Source organism: Ascaphus truei, chromosome 1 (genome assembly GCF_040206685.1).
Source record: "Ascaphus truei isolate aAscTru1 chromosome 1, aAscTru1.hap1, whole genome shotgun sequence".
Classification (NCBI taxonomy): Eukaryota; Metazoa; Chordata; class Amphibia; order Anura; family Ascaphidae; genus Ascaphus; species Ascaphus truei.
In genome coordinates this window covers 549,185,523-549,203,228 of record NC_134483.1, presented here as the reverse complement: position 1 = coordinate 549,203,228, position 17,706 = coordinate 549,185,523, and the positions used below count along the sequence as shown (strand labels likewise).

Here is a 17,706-nt window from a genome sequence, read left to right as displayed (position 1 = left end):
GGTTTCTTTAAATGTGGGAACTGTAATCTCTGCCGATATGCGTTACCCATTAAATTTGTTAAGAATGTATACACATATAGGAAGTACTACATAGAATCATTCATAACGTGTAATACCAATTACGTTGTTTATCTGCTCAGATGTGCTTGTGGGAGTGGCTACTTAGGTCGAACCATCCGGACATTAAAAACTAGAATAGGTGCACACATCAGAACTATTAAGAACCAGGATGTTAGATTCCCTGTGGCTCGCCGCTTTAACAACTGCCCCTCAGGCTCTCTGAGCACATTTACATACAGTGCTCTTGAATACATACCGATAAACATCAGGGGGGAGATAGAGAAGCTCTCCTAAATTGTACGAAGATGCATTGGATTTATGCCCTTGGGACACTTACTCCTGGGATTGGGAGCTAAAGCACTTTCTGAAGTAAACTTTATTATATGTTGCAATATTTATCCAGACTTTTCATAACCATTAGATTTAAATCAAGATTATTATATTTATATTGATATCTATTTCAGTATTGTGAATTTTTATCCGGGTATTCAATGTTGCTGCTTTTTTATAATTGCTTCATTATTTGCTGTTCTTTTGCTTTCAGATATCCTCCAATCTTGATTATGTTATTTTGCATGACTGAACCGATTTGTGTTAAGATTCTATAGGAGTGTATATCTCATATGTGCAGAATTTTTTTTTTTCGATATAACTTTTTATTTATATGAATTTCTTTTATGCATAATATTGAGAATTCACATGCAGCTATTTCAATATCTAGTAGCCATATATATATATTTTTTTCCATATCAATGTACCTCTTCCATATGAAACTATATTCGACAGTTTTAATTAGGTTGTTTGTTATTTATGTTACTATAGTGAGTCTTTATGTATTGTTTTTTCTTTCTATTAATTTGTATTCGTTTCCCCTGCATTGTGAGATTTCTCCCCCGTTCACACTAGACGCAGTTCCAGTTAGGGGCAGCCGATTGGAGGAGAGATCCACCTATGGGACTACTCCATATGATATTCGCGCCAAATTTGTATCTATGACGTCAGTGTTTGGGGCGGGGGGTTCTCTATATGACGGGGAGCGAAGTTAGATGCGGATGTACTCTTTGAGGCCTCGTTCAGGGTGCCAGCTGCAGGAGTTGGAGGGAGGGCGGGAGGGAGGCAGGGCGGCAGTTTGCTGGTCGATGTGTGTTCATCCCCAGCAGACTTTTCAGCATTGAGGAGGGGGCGGGGTTACACACGGCAGGTTAAGTATCGAGGTTGCAGTCATGAAATCATTCTGAAGAATGATTTCATTGGCTGCCGAGGTCCCAGTGACGCTGCTGCAGCTTCAAAAAACGAAATTTTCGTTTATTGAAACTGTAGCTAGCTTCAACTCCGGGCTTCGGAGACAGGGCAGCTGCCACCCTGACAACCAGTATTCAATTTGAATACTTTGTTTCTCACGGCAGCACGCACGGAAGCACGCCCTCCCTCCGAAGCCAGCACCCTGAACGAGGCCAAGGAAAGGGCGTTTGCCTGAAACGCGTAAGAGTGAGTTTCCCCGTTACTATGTTGCTTTAATAAATGTTTTTAACCTCTGATTTTTGGCTGCTGGCCCCTTCTCTTCAGCTGTGCTCCGCTCTCCTACACTGGACTGTTTTTCTGCTTTGATCGATGTGCTGCACGCACCAACTTGGAGCAGCTGTCTGTGAGTACTGCCTCTCCCCCTCACGGAGGAGCAGCTGTCTGCGAGTACTGCCTCTCCCCCTCACGGAGGAGCCGCTGTCTGCGAGTACTGCCTCTCCCCCTCACGGAGGAGCAGCTGTCTGCGAGTACGGCCTCTCCCCCTCACGGAGGAGCAGCTGTCTGCGAGTACTGCCTCTCCCCCTCACGGAGGAGCAGCTGTCTGCGAGTACCGAATCTCCCCCTCACGGAGGAGCAGCCGTCTGTGAGTACGGCCTCTCCCTCTCACAGAGGAGTAGCTGTCTGCGAGTACGGCCTCTCCCCCTCACGGAGGAGCAGCTGTCTGTGAGTACCGCCTCTCCCCCTCACGGAGGAGTAGCTGTCTGCGAGTACTGCCTCTCCCCCTCACGGAGGAGCAGCTGTCTGTGAGTACTGCCTCTCCCCCTCACGGAGGAGCAGCTGTCTGCGAGTACTGCCTCTCCCCCTCACGAGGAGCAGCTGTCTGTGAGTACGGCCTCTCCCCCTCACGGAGGAGCCGCCGTCTGCGAGTACCGCCTCTCCCCCTCACGGAGGAGCAGCTGTCTGTGAGTACTGCCTCTCCCCTTCACGGAGGAGCAGCTGTCTGTGAGTACTGCCTCTCCCCCTCACGGAGGAGCAGCTGTCTGTGAGTACCGCCTCTCCCCCTCACGGAGGAGCAGCTGTCTGCGAGTACCGCCTCTCCCCCTCACGGAGGAGCAGCTGTCTGCGAGTACCGCCTCTCCCCCTCACGGAGTAGCAGCTGTCTGCGAGTACCGCCTCTCCCCCTCACGGAGGAGCAGCTGTCTGCGAGTACCGCCTCTCCCCCTCACGGAGGAGCAGCTGTCTGCGAGTACCGCCTCTCCCCCTCACGGAGGAGCAGCTGTCTGCGAGTACCGCCTCTCCCCCTCATGGAGGAGCAGCTGTCTGCGAGTACCGCCTCTCCCCCTCACGGAGGAGCAGCTGTCTGCGAGTACCGCCTCTCCCCCACACGGAGGAGCAGCTGTCTGCGAGTACCGCCTCTCCCCCTCACGGAGGAGCAGCTGTCTGCGAGTACCGCCTCTCCCCCTCACGGAGGAGCAGCTGTCTGCGAGTACCGCCTCTCCCCCTCACGGAGGAGCAGCTGTCTGCGAGTACTGCCTCTCCCCCTCACGGAGGAGCAGCTGTCTGCGAGTACTGCCTCTCCCCCTCACGAGGAGCAGCTGTCTGCGAGTACTGCCTCTCCCCCTCACGGAGGAGCAGCTGTCTGTGAGTACTGCCTCTCCCCCTCACGGAGGAGCAGCTGTCTGCGAGTACTGCCTCTCCCCCTCACGAGGAGGTTCTGACCAGCAACAGTGTTGCTTATTCAAGTCCTGCTTGGTTTTACATCACTGAAAGTTGATACACTCACAGGAGGATATGTATCCACCTCAAGGACGCCTATAATTGCATTCTATTACTGCACTTATTCACACTGGGTCCAGTACTTCACTCACACAGCTTTATTTGGCTCCTTTTTCATATGCATACTGTATGTGTGCAATTTGCAAGCATTTATACATATATATGTACCTGCAATCCTGAGCACTGCTATTGGAACTTTGTTTCTATGCAATCAAGTCTATATACGCTTACACTGCAGATACCTATATCCACACACTGCCGCCCCCTCTGTGTACACACACACACACAGCAACTCTACACACACAACACAGCAGCTCTACACGCACAACACAGCAACTCTACACACACAGCAGCTCTACACACACACACACACAGCAGCTCTACACGCACAACACAGCAGCTCTACACACACACACACACACACAACACAGCAGCTCTACACACAAACTCTGCTGCTACACACACGCTACCTACACCCATGAACACTGCTGGTGACACACACACACAGCTCTACACACACACACACAAACTGCTGCTACAAATACAACAGCACAACACACACACACACACACACACTGCAGACACTTACTAAACTTTGCACTCTCCCCCCCACCTCTACACACAACACAGCACAACACAACACCTCTACACACACCCCACCTCTATACACAACACTGCACCTCTACACACAACATACACACACACACACAACACTGCACCTCTACACACACACACACACAAACTGCTGCTACACACACATGCTACACCCATAAACACTGCTTATGCACTGACACACACACTGGAGCACACCACACACAACACAGCAGCTCTACACACACAGCAGCTCTACACAAACACACATACCAGCTACACACACACACACACACACACACACACACACACACACACACACACACACACACACAGCAGCTCTACACACACAACACAGCAGCTCTACACACACACACACACACACACACAACAGCTCTACACACAAACTCTGCTGCTACACACACGCTACACCCATAAACACTGCTGCTGACACACACGCACTGCTGCTGCTACACACGCACTGCTGCTGCTGACACTGACACACACACATACTGGAGCTCTATACACACACACTGGAGCTCTATACACATACATCTCTACACACACACAAACTTCTGCTACACATACAACAGAACAGCACAACACACACACACACACACACTGCAGCCACAATAAAAAAATGCAGCCACTTATTAAACTTTGCACTCTCCCCCCCACCTCTACACACAACACAGCACAAAACAGCACCTCTACACACACCCCACCTCTATACACAACTCGGCACCTATATACACAACATACACACACACACACACACCTCCACACACACACACACACACACACACACACACAAACTGCTGCTACACACATGCTACACCCATAAACACTGCTTATGACACTGACACACACACACACACACTGGAGCTCTATACACACACACACACACAGCACCTCTACACAGATATACAACACAACAGCACACATACACTGCTACTGACACACAAACTGCAGCCACAAAGAAACTGCAGACAGCCACTTATTTGCTTTGCAGACTCCCCCCCGCCCCAATTCAGTGGACATTGGAACAGACTTCGCTGAGCACGATGCACGTCAAGAAAGAATAATAATAAGGTAAATAATAAATGGAAAACAGACCAGAGAACCAAATTCAAATAAACGGAGTAAGCGTAAACCCTTCATTGAGCCCATTAGGACTCCCAGGATGTGGATCTACCGAAGGTTATAGGCCCCAGACCTACGATTACTAGCAGGCGGTCCAAAAATTTGAGGGACTCTCTCGTCAATAGCCATTTTCAGCGGTCAAGGACAGCGACTTGGTTGAGTCCAATCAAAGGGATGTACCGCTGCCAGGGCTGTAAAGCATGCAAACATGTCACCGTTGCTAAAACATTCGCTAATCATGACAACACCCAACAATATTGTGTGGACAGTTTTATCAACTGTCGGACGACCAACGTAATCCATCTTATCACTTGTAATTGTGGCAAGAGATACGTTGGTAAAACAACCAGACAACTCCGCAGACGTGTCCTTGAACACATTAATTCCATCAAACACTCTGCTGAAACCCCAGTTGCCAGACATGTCACACAATTTCACAACGGTGATGTAAACAGCATTAATTTCATGGGCATTTATCACCTTCAATGTCCCATGAGAGGGGTAATATTGACCAATCGCTGCTTCGTATTGAAGCTGAATGGATCTAATCCTAATGGGCTCAATGAAGGGTTTACGCTTACTCCGTTTATTTGAATTTGGTTCTCTGGTCTGTTTTCCATTTATTATTTACCTTATTATTATTCTTTCTTGACGTGCATCGTGCTCAGCGAAGTCTGTTCCAATGTCCACTGTGTGAGATGCCAGCTTCTGGTATTGACTGATATTACTCTATTATTACTCTATAAACTTCTTAAATAAGTGACTATAATACTAGAGATTTAAACCCTTCCCTTCTCTTTTTGAGGGTTTATTTTGTGTGTAATGTTTATATACGTACTGCCTATAATAACATGCTTGTTGTATAAAAAGATTTAATATCATGTATGTATATATATATTTATTTCTTTATTAAGTTTCATTTTATTTGCTTTTCATTACATTTTCTATGACACATTGCTTGGAACTATATTCTAACAGGGGGAACCACATTACATACAGGCACACCCCGCATTAACGTTCGCAATGGGACCGGAGCATGTATGTAAAGCGAAAATGTATTTAAAGTGAAGCACTGCCTTTTTCCACTTATCGATGCATGTTCTGTACTGCAATCGTCATATACGTGCATAACTGATGTAAATAACACATGTGTAATAGGCTCTATAGCAGGCCTGCACAACTCGTAAAGTGCGAAGGGCCGAACTTCTCCAAGGAAAAAAAAATTGGGCCGCACGTGTAAAATCATCATCATTGTCATCGTCATCATCGTCATCATTATCATCGTCATCTCTATCTCTCCTCCAGCACCTCTCATCATCATTCTGCACCTCTCATCACTCCCCCTCCCTGCACCTCCCATCACTCCCCCTCCCTGCACCTCCCATCACTCTCCCCCCCTGTACCTCCCATCACTCTCCCCCCCCTGCACCTCCCATCAATCTCCCTCCCCTGCACCTCCCATCACTCTTCCCCCACTGCACCTCCCAACACTCTCCCCCCTGCACCTCACAAGGAAAACAGAGTCCGCCGCAAGGGTAAAACAGCATTTATTATTCAAAATAACACATTTATTTACTATGTTTACTTGAAACAAAATTACATTTAAAATACTTTCATTAAAATTAAATTAATTTGCCCATATCAGCAGCCCATGTCAGCCCCCACAGCCCATGTCAGCATCCCCCACAGCCCATGTCAGCCCCCACAGCCCATGTCAGCAGCCCCCCACAGCCCATGACAGCACCCCCCCTCCCATGTCAGCACCCCCCCACCCATGTCAGCCCCCACAGCCCATGTCAGCACCCCCCCTCCCATGTCAGCATCCCCCCTCCCATGTCAGCATCCCCCCACAGCCCATGTCAGCATCCCCCCACAGCCCATGTCAGCATCCCCCCACAGCCCATGTCAGCATCCCCCCACAGCCCATGTCAGCATCCCCCCACAGCCCATGTCAGCATCCCCCCACAGCCCATGTCAGCATCCCCCCACAGCCCATGTCAGCATCCCCCCACAGCCCATGTCAGCATCCCCCCACAGCCCATGTCAGCATCCCCCCACAGCCCATGTCAGCATCCCCCCACAGCCCATGTCAGCATCCCCCCACAGCCCATGTCAGCATCCCCCCACAGCCCATGTCAGCATCCCCCCACAGCCCATGTCAGCATCCCCCCACAGCCCATGTCAGCATCCCCCCACAGCCCATGTCAGCATCCCCCCACAGCCCATGTCAGCATCCCCCCACAGCCCATGTCAACATCCCCCCACAGCCCATGTCAACATCCCCCCACAGCCCATGTCAACATCCCCCCACAGCCCATGTCAACATCCCCCCACAGCCCATGTCAGCATCCCCCCACAGCCCATGTCAGCATCCCCCCACAGCCCATGTCAGCATCCCCCCACAGCCCATGTCAGCATCCCCCCACAGCCCATGTCAGCATCCCCCTCCCATGTCAGTATCCCCCTCCCATGTCAGCATCCCCCTCCCATGTCAGCATCCCCCTCCCATGTCAGCATCCCCCTCCCATGTCAGCATCCCCCCACAGCCCATGTCAGCAGCCCCAAACAGCCCATGTCAGCAGCCCCAAACAGCCCATGTCAGCATCCCCCCACAGCCCATGTCAGCATCCCCCCACAGCCCATGTCAACATCCCCCCACAGCCCATGTCAACATCCCCCCACAGCCCATGTCAACATCCCCCCACAGCCCATGTCAACATCCCCCCACAGCCCATGTCAGCATCCCCCCACAGCCCATGTCAGCATCCCCCCACAGCCCATGTCAGCATCCCCCCACAGCCCATGTCAGCATCCCCCCTCCCATGTCAACATCCCCCCACCCATGTCAGCACCCCCCCCCCCAAGTCATTTCAGCAGCCCCCCGCATGAATGAATGACCCCTCCACCCCATGCCTACCTGATAACGTTGGCGGCGGTAGCAGAGGTGGCGTCGGCGGCAACAAAAGAAGAGGAGGAGGAGGAGGAGGAGGAGGTGGTGGATGGCGGCCGCGGCAACTAAAACTAATTTAAATTGGTGCCGGTGGTGAGGTGAAGCAGGGGGAAGCGCGCTCTAGTAACAGACATGGAAGTTCCGGGTCGCGCTACACTGCTGGAGCGCGTCCCCCTGCTGGAGCCGGGAAGGGGGGTTAGAGGGATTAGGGGAAGCGCGCATTCAAAGTTTGCTGGAGACGCGCTCCTACTAGAGGGCACAGACACAGCATGCGGCCGCGAGCGTTCTTTTCTTTCCGGGGAAGGGGGGAAGGAGGGAAAGGGGGGGATGAAGGGGGGCTGTCGCGGGCCGTATGTTGTGCAGCCCTGCTCTATAGTCTCCCCACTTGCGCACAGCTTGGGTACAGGTAGGGAGCCGGTATTGCTGTTCAGGAAGTGCTGACAGGCGCATGCGTGAACTGCCGTTTGCCTATTGAGCGAGATGTACTTACTCGCGAGTGTACTTAAAGTGAGTGACCTTAAAGCGGGGTATGCCTGTATACAGTACTGTTGTAATATAAATATAAGTATGCCTGTACAGTTAGTGTATGTCTTTGGCGCTTGGAAAACTTGGAGAGAACTGACAAATCTGAGCCGTGTCAGACCTCTTCAAACCTCTGGTATACCCCTCCCCGAACCCCTGCAGTCCAATCAGAAAACCCTAGCAACCTCCCAGCAACCAGTCCAATATACCCACACAGGGTTTCCCACCCCTGAATCGGTAGGTGAAACCTCCCTCGCCCCCCCACGGTGCGAGGCTCCGCTTCGGCTAGATTTTGGGCAAAGGGTGTGAGGTTGCCTTCTGTCAAGTCAGGATGTGACTTTGATTGAGGTTCCATGAACCCTTTCAACTAAACATATCCGCCCTCCTCGCCAGGGCCGCCAACAGGGGGAGAAAGGGTACTGGCGTCCCGGGCCCGGTGGGTCAGGGGGGCCCGGGTGCAAGTTAATTAAAAAAAAAAAAACGGTGCCGGGTCTCCCTGTTGGCAGCGCCGGGTCTCCCTGTTGGCAGTGCCGGAAGTAGGTTGGGTTAAGTTTCCGGCGCGTGAGGGAGGCCCGGGGCGCACGGGAACAGCATGGGGCACAGGTGCAGCGGGGCCTGCGGCATCTGCTGTGACCAGCCGCCGGGCCCCTCGCAGCACCGTCACCTCCCCCCCCCCAGTCACCGGCCCATCCCGCTACCCCCTCCCCACAGCATCTGGCCAAAACCGACACCCCCTCCCCCCCTATTGCCACCGGGCCGTCCCGCTATCCCCCCAAACCCCCTCACCCCCCACGGCATTGGGCCAGCATCGGCCCCACCCCCGCAGCACACCGGTGAGCGCGGGAGCAGCAAAGTGGCATGCCTGCAGCGGGGCCGGCGGCAACTGCTGTGACCAGCCGCCGGGCCCCCTGCTGCCCAGCCACCCCCCCCCCGCTGGACAGGGCCATCCCACCCCGGACACCCCCCGCAGCCGCCGGACACCCCCGCAGCCGGACACCCCTGTACTGCCCCCCCAGCATCGCCCCCCCCCTAGAACTGCCGCCATCACCCGCAGGCACCGGCACGCCGCACCCCCCCCCCTGCCCCTGCAGGTATGTCTGATTTTTATATATATGCATATTGGGGATTGGGGTATTTTATATATGTATTGAAGAAATATATATATATATATATATATATCCATCTCTTACTGGGAATGTGTGATATATATATATATATATATATGTATTCTGTGTATATATATTAATATATATTTATATACACATTCCCAGTAAGATCTATCTATCTATCTGTAAGGATGTATTAGAAATGTGTGCACATATATATGGGTTCCGCGCTGTTACTGGTGCAGGAAGCGCCATACTGTTCTTTTGCAAGTAAGGTCACTGTGTAATAGCAAGGTTGCGCATGCGCGAGGAAAGCGCGCGAACGGCAACCAATCCGGCGGGACTTTGGGGGTTGAACTCTGAACTGTGAACTGTGGAGGAGTCAGCTGAGGCTGGGGACCAATAGGGTGTGAGACTCTGGATAGGGAAGAGACAGGAAGCGTGTGGGCGGACACACGAGTAAGGGAGGAGAAGGAGGAAGGTGGCGGAACCTCGTGTGTGCGAGCGGAGGGTCAGTGACCCTTCCGCTTAGGACAGAGACATTCCCCCAGCCCCCAGGAGTATAACCCCTGTCACCGTAGGGTGCCGCTTTTGTAGGGACGGCCGTAGCATTTAGGGAAGCATCCCATTAGTGCTGGTTCTTGTGCAAGAGTTGCGGACGCCATCTTAGTCTGGGGAACAGATCGCACAGCAGAGCAGAGTGTCGGCGCAAGGCTGGAGCAACACTACGGACCCTTTGTGAAGTGGTGTGGTCACCGCTGTGACCGGGAGGTATTATTAGTCAGCAAGTGCACCTACACCGGTCACCAGGCGCTGATCCCGCCTCCCACTAACTAATTGGGGGCACTAGTGTGCCAGTAAATCATTCCATATCACTGCCAGTTGCAGGAAATACTCCTTGGGAGAGTGGCAGAGCCGCCTGTGTACAGGACATTTACCCCTTAAAGGTGTGGCCGAGCCACAGTGTGAAATGTTTGATTATAAAGCATAAGGATTCTATGCATGTTATGTGAATGTGGCATTATCGTATTAGTTAGTATCATAGTAAAAGTTTGCTTGTTGCACAATACAGTTGTATGTTTCTTACTCAGGGTAGATCCTCTACCATGGGGATCCTGGGTAAGTGGAGGCGCTGCACCATGATAATAGAGGGTAAGACCCCAGGCTCCCCAACAGCGGAGGCTTAGAGCAGGTAAAACACAGCATCAGTAGTTCCTTTGTGCAGGGGTTCACAAAAAGGGCTACATTTGGAGGCGCTGCTGAGATCTTAGACCTGGGGTGCCCCCACATTTTTTTCTCAATTGTGCAACCAACCCACGCGATGTCGGTGCCCTCGGCGCTCGAGGTGCGCAAATGGGCCCAGCGGCGCGGGATTCCCCTGAATCGTGTTTTCGCGCTGGGCCATGTCCCCGCTGAAACCTCTTTAGGTACTGTAACCGAACAGGTACGGAAGCTTCCCCTCCTGCACACGGCCCAAGTGCAAGACCATTTCTATGACCGCGACCAGGCCTGGCGCCGGGTCTTGTACGCCACTGAACAAGAGATATGCCCCGAGGCACTGCCCCGTGTACTGCTGCTACCCGAGGCCTCAGGGGTACGCTGCCCCCTAGTCCAAGTGGACACCTCCGAACCGTTAGCCACTTCCACCCCACAGAGAGAGTACACCCCCATCTTAGGTGCCGCAACCGGGGGCCCAGACCACTCCCCTGACCGTGGTCTGCAACCTCGCTGGCCGGCAGCCCTGAGCCTAGGCTCTTCGTCCACCCCGTCCGGCCTGCGGCCCGCCCTCAACCACCTTAGCCTATCCAGACTGGACACTTACCCCGCAGTCGGGGATAACTTACCGGGAGACACCTCTATTCCCGCAATAGCAGCCGCTCTCCACAACACCACCCAGTCGCTTCAATATAGGAAGTTAAAGGCCTTCTCCGGTGAGAAACCCACGCCCCAAGGGGAAGTAGGAATAGAGGACTGGTTGGATCACACCGAACAGGTGCTGCCTGAATGGACCTGCACGGACGCGGTCCGAAGACAACGCATCGTTGAGTGCTTACGACCCCCTTCGTCCCACATGGTGCACTACTACCGGGATGACAACCCGGAGGCTGATGCAGCAGATCTCATCTACTGCCTGACAAAGGCGTATGGGGCTCCGGTGGATACTTATGCGCTGATGGCCAAATTCCATGCGTTAGCCCAGAAGGAAGGGGAGATGGTATCCGACTTCCTCAGGCGACTACACCTGGACTTATGGAACCTAGTGCGGAAAGGCGTGTTGCCAAGAATGGAAGCCAATGGACTGCGCACCACCCAGCTGTTGAGGGGGCTCCTACCCCTGCACCCCGTGTCGGTGCGGGTCAGTAGCTGCCTAACGCCTGGGCAAGCCTTATTGTTTCACGACTTAATGGACCGGGTCCAAGCGCACGAGACGGTGCTGTTAGGGCGTGACCTAGCCCCTGGGAAAAAGCCACAGCCCGGGAGTAAGGAAGTCAAGAAAGTGGAACCCAAGGCCGACGTGCCCGAACCTGGGGATCTCGACCCCGAGGATGTCGCCGCACCAGTGACGCCCAGATCTCGTCCCCCGACCGGGCGAAGTTCACCAACCGGGAGAGGCGAGAATTACCTCAGCCAAACGCAGTGCTACGCGTGTGGAAAGATGGGACATCTACGTGTCCGCTGCCCCACCTTGCGAAAAACGGCGTCCCGGCCGGCGCAGTCGATGCCGTGCCAAACCCTGGAGGATGGAGAGGCGTCGCCGCCCTCCCCAAGCAACCGAATCGGCCCCGCCTCCATTATTCGGGTAGTTATCGAGGGCATCTACGCCGCCGCATTGTTGGACACGGGATCCCAGGTGACCATCGTATACCGGCCCTTCTACGACCAACACCTACAGCGATTGCCGTTGCTCTCTGCGGATGCCTTGCGACTAAGGGGATTGAGTCATGAGGATTACCCCATAGACGGAGTAGTAAAGGTGCAGTTAGATATTCCCCAACTGAACACTGGTAAACATCATCCCATGGAAGTGGAGGCCTTAGTGTGCCCCGAACCTCAGGATCACCCCAGCGCCCCAATCATCTTGGGGACCAACGCTGACATTGTGCGCGCGGTGTTCTGCAGGTTTTTGCAAGAAGCAGGAGAAGCCCCGCTGCTGGCCCTAGCAGCCTGCCCCACCCTCCAAGAGGTCTGCGGTAAAATTGCGACCGAAGAGGAGCATGGCGTACTCTACAGTCAAGAATGGGGACTGACTCAAATTCCCCCGGGGGAAGGACGAATGATGGTCGCTGCTTGCCACTATCCCCGACGACGGCCGGTGGATCAGCTCTTCGCCTTGGAAAGCGTGGCCCAAGACGAACAACGGTTGGGCTATGAAGTACTGGCCTCCGTAAAGAAATGGCCCGGGAAGATTCCGGATCGCACCTGGGTGTACGTGCGGAATATCTCCCCGTATCCCATGATTATTGATCGGCGCCAGATGCTGGGAAGAATATACCCCGTGACTCCCGAGGAGAAGGCCTCGACGAAACAATCCAAGTACTCTCCTCCTACCTCTGATTCATTGTTGGAATTCGACTTCGGAGACTCTCCGCTCCCGGATGAATGGAGGAAGAGACTGCAAGTCGAGCTACAAGACCGAAGGAGCGTGTTCTCCACTAGTGATATGGATGTGGGGTGCAGTCGCAGTGCCCACCATACCATCCGAATGAGAGACGCTACCCCCTTCCGGGAGCGCTCCCGCCGGCTCGCACCCCGGGACGTCGAAGAAGTGAGGAGATTACTCGCCGAGATGGAGAGGGCTGGCATCGTGCAAGGATCTCGTAGCCCTTACGCCTCACCCATCGTGGTAGTCCGCAAAAAGAACGGGACGGTCCGTCTCTGTGTGGATTACAGAACCCTGAATACCCGCACCATCCCCGATCAGTACACACTGCCCCGAATCGAGGATCTCTTGAACGCTCTGACGGGAAGTAAATGGTTCAGTGTGCTCGATCTCAGGTCCGGGTACTATCAAGTACCCATGGGCCAGGAAGACCAAGAAAAGACGGCCTTCATCTGCCCATTAGGATTTTATCAATTTACCCGCATGCCACAAGGGATCTGCGGGGCCCCGGCCACGTTCCAGAGATTAATGGAGAAGACTCTCGGAGACCTGAACCCGCAAGAATGCTTGGTGTACCTGGATGACATTATAGTGTTCGGGCGGACTCTAGAGGAACACTCCGAGAGGCTGATGAAGGTGCTGGATAGACTTCAGGAGGAGGGCCTCAAACTGTCTCTGGACAAATGCAAGTTCTGTCGATCCTCCGTGACGTATGTGGGCCACATCGTATCGGCTGAGGGAGTATCCACCGATCCAGGGAAGATAGAGGCTGTGGTGAATTGGCCTAGACCCCATAATGTCCAAAAGTTGCGGTCCTTCTTGGGATTTTGTGGTTACTACCGGCGGTTCGTGGAAGGTTATTCCAGCAAAGCCAAGTTATTGAACAATCTTTTAAAGATCTATCCGGGAGAGACAGAACGAAAAGGGGTCACGGCGCAAACACCCTTTGGGGAAAAATGGACCCCGGACTGTGAACAGGCCTTTCTGAACTTAAAGGCCAGCCTCACTCAGGCCCCAGTACTGGCCTATGCAGATCCGGAGCGTGAATACGTCCTGCATGTGGACGCCAGCCTCAGTGGGCTGGGGGCCGTCCTGCATCAAAAGTACGAGACGGGACTTCGCCCAGTGGCGTATGCGAGCAGAAGCTTGACACCCAGTGAGCAGAACTACCCGGTCCATAAGCTGGAATTCTTGGCCCTAAAATGGGCAGTGGTGGACAAGCTGCACGACTACCTGTATGGGGTACAGTTCGAAGTACGCACGGACAATAACCCCATGACCTATATAAATACGTCCGCCAAATTGGATGCCACGGGACACCGTTGGTTGGCCGCCCTGGCCAACTATAGTTTCAGTCTCAAATACAAACCGGGACCCACCAACATAGGGGCCGACGCCCTGTCCCGTCGACCAGGCCTTCAAACCACCCCTGATGAAGAAGTGTGGGAAGAAATCCCGGGTCCCGGCATCCGTGCTCTCTGTTCTGTGGCTGCGGTAGTCAATGATCAAGTGGCATTCTCGGAACTACGGGTTGCTGATTCTTTAGGATGTCACTCGCGAGCTATTCCCCGGGCCTATCAGGGTCGAGAAGGGATGAATATCACGGAAGATAACATCATCTCGTGGAGGGATCTAGTACATTACCAGACTCAAGACCCGATAGTGGAGCTGGCCCGTCAATCAGTACAACAAGAAAATCCCTCTATACTCAAGCAGGCCCCCAAAAACCTGGTGAAACTCCTGTTGAATGAGTTTGGGAAGTTCGAAATGGACAATTGTTTGTTATATCGGGTGACCCCATATCACAACCATCCCGATCGCCGTCAGCTGTTCCTGCCGGAGCGCTTGAGGAACATGGTGCTTCAGGCTCTCCACGATGACCATGGCCATCTGGGCATCGATAAAACGTTCGGGCTACTACAGGATAGATTCTACTGGCCTAGGATGAGAGAGTCCGTGGAACGGCATTGTCGAAAGTGTAACCGCTGCTTACAAAGGAAAACACTGCCTACCAGGGCGGCTCCCATGGCACACTTGAAAAGTTCGGGCCCCATGGATCTGGTGTGTATGGATTTTCTCTGTATTGAGCCTGACAGCCGAGGCATTTGCAACGTACTGGTGATCACTGACCACTACACCAGGTATGCTCAAGCATTCCCTACGAAGGATCAGAAGGCTGTAACGGTGGCCCGAGTGCTGTGGGAAAAATATTTCATTCATTATGGGTTACCCCATCGCCTCCACTCTGATCAGGGCAGGGACTTTGAGAGTACGCTAATCAAGGAATTGCTAACCCTACTGAACATTTCTAAGTCACGTACCACCCCGTACCACCCCGAAGGGGATGCCCTGCCCGAACGGTTCAACCGCACCTTGTTGGATATGTTAGGGACCCTAACCAGCGCACAGAAAACGGAATGGAGTAAGCACGTGGAGACATTGGTACATGCTTATAATTGTACACGGCATGAATCCACAGGGTACACCCCGTATTTTCTGATGTTCGGAAGAGAAGCCCGACTACCGGTGGATGTGCGGCTGCGGATATCTACCGATGGGGTATCCAACAGAACGCATTTCCGTTACGTACAGCGGTTACGGGACAGTTTGCAGCAGGCCTATAAATTGGCTGAAAGAACGACAGCGAAATTGAATGCGGGAAACAAAAGACGCTACGATCACAAAGTGCGTCATAAGGAAATTCGCCCCGGGGATGCGGTTCTCTTACGCAACTTAGGTGTTCCTGGGAAACATAAATTGGCTGACCGTTGGCGGGAAGGTGTGTACGAAGTGGAGTCACAAATGCCTGGCCTCCCCATGTATCGGATCAAGGACTCTGAAGGCCGCGTAAAAGTGTGGCATAGGAATCACCTACTTCCCATTCCTCAAGTAGGGAACGATGAGTTGGAACTACCCGCTACATCAATTGATGGAGAAGTTGGAACCCCAGAGGATGGCTTAGAGACTGTAGAATTGGCCACCTCTGAGGATCCGATGGAAGGAACCTCTCAAAGGGGCCTTCCGGCCGCGGGGGCATCTCCCGAAGGAGCTACGGGTAAAGAGCCTCTTGGCCCGAACATTGACAATCTGATTCCAATGAGTCAGTCATTAAATCCACAAAGCCCATGTTTCACACCCCAGAGAGACTTTAATAATGCTGAAAACCCCTCAAGGGTAGAGATGGAAACACCAGTTGAGACTGGATACTGCAGAGGAAGCCGAGGAGAATCAACCTCGGCGAAGTCAAAGAACCAGTCAGCCTCCCATGAGAATGGCGTATGATCAATTTGGGGCACCCCATTATGAGGCTCAGCAGTGGGCTCGGCATAGAATGCAATCTATGGTAGTACTGCTCAATGAAATGTGTAACCTAATTTAAGGGAGAAGTGCTGTGTAAATAAGTTCATATATATGTTATGTAGGTAGTCCAGCGGGGACGTTGGATTCTGGGGAGGGGAGAATGTAAGGATGTATTAGAAATGTGTGCACATATATATGGGTTCCGCGCTGTTACTGGTGCAGGAAGCGCCATACTGTTCTTTTGCAAGTAAGGTCACTGTGTAATAGCAAGGTTGCGCATGCGCGAGGAAAGCGCGCGAACGGCAACCAATCCGGCGGGACTTTGGGGGTTGAACTCTGAACTGTGAACTGTGGAGGAGTCAGCTGAGGCTGGGGACCAATAGGGTGTGAGACTCTGGATAGGGAAGAGACAGGAAGCGTGTGGGCGGACACACGAGTGAGGGAGGAGAAGGAGGAAGGTGGCGGAACCTCGTGTGTGAGAGCGGAGGGTCAGTGACCCTTCCGCTTAGGACAGAGACATTCCCCCAGCCCCCAGGAGTATAACCCCTGTCACCGTAGGGTGCCGCTTTTGTAGGGACGGCCGTAGCATTTAGGGAAGCATCCCATTAGTGCTGGTTCTTGTGCAAGAGTTGCGGACGCCATCTTGGTCTGGGGAACAGATCGCACAGCAGAGCAGAGTGTCGGCGCAAGGCTGGAGCAACACTACGGACCCTTTGTGAAGTGGTGTGGTCACCGCTGTGACCGGGAGGTATTATTAGTCAGCAAGTGCACCTACACCGGTCACCAGGCGCTGATCCCGCCTCCCACTAACTAATTGGGGGCACTAGTGTGCCAGTAAATCATTCCATATCACTGCCAGTTGCAGGACATACTCCTTGGGAGAGTGGCAGAGCCGCCTGTGTACAGGACATTTACCCCTTAAAGGTGTGGCCGAGCCACAGTGTGAAATGTTTGATTATAAAGCATAAGGATTCTATGCATGTTATGTGAATGTGGCATTATCGTATTAGTTAGTATCATAGTAAAAGTTTGCTTGTTGCACAATACAGTTGTATGTTTCTTACTCAGTGTAGATCCTCTACCATGGGGATCCTGGGTAAGTGGAGGCGCTGCACCATGATAATAGAGGGTAAGACCCCAGGCTCCCCAACAGCGGAGGCTTAGAGCTCCTGGAGCCACAGGTAAAACACAGCATCAGTAGTTCCTTTGTGCAGGGGTTCACAAAAAGGGCTACATATCTTACTGGGCATGTGTGTATATGTATGTATGTATGTATGTATGTATGTATGTATGTATGTATGTATTGGGTAAGTGGGGCTTTTGTATGCATTTGTGGGGGTGAGGTTGTATATATTTTGGGGTGGGAAGTTTTTTGCATTGGGGGTGGGAAGTTTTTCGGTATATATATTGTGGGG

General features: G+C 52.8%; 1 pseudogene; it reads right to left on the bottom strand.

Annotated features, from left to right (window-relative positions):
• The window catches only part of LOC142468046 (uncharacterized), a 196,274-nt pseudogene that overhangs the window by 8,055 nt on the left and 170,513 nt on the right, over positions 1-17,706 (bottom strand).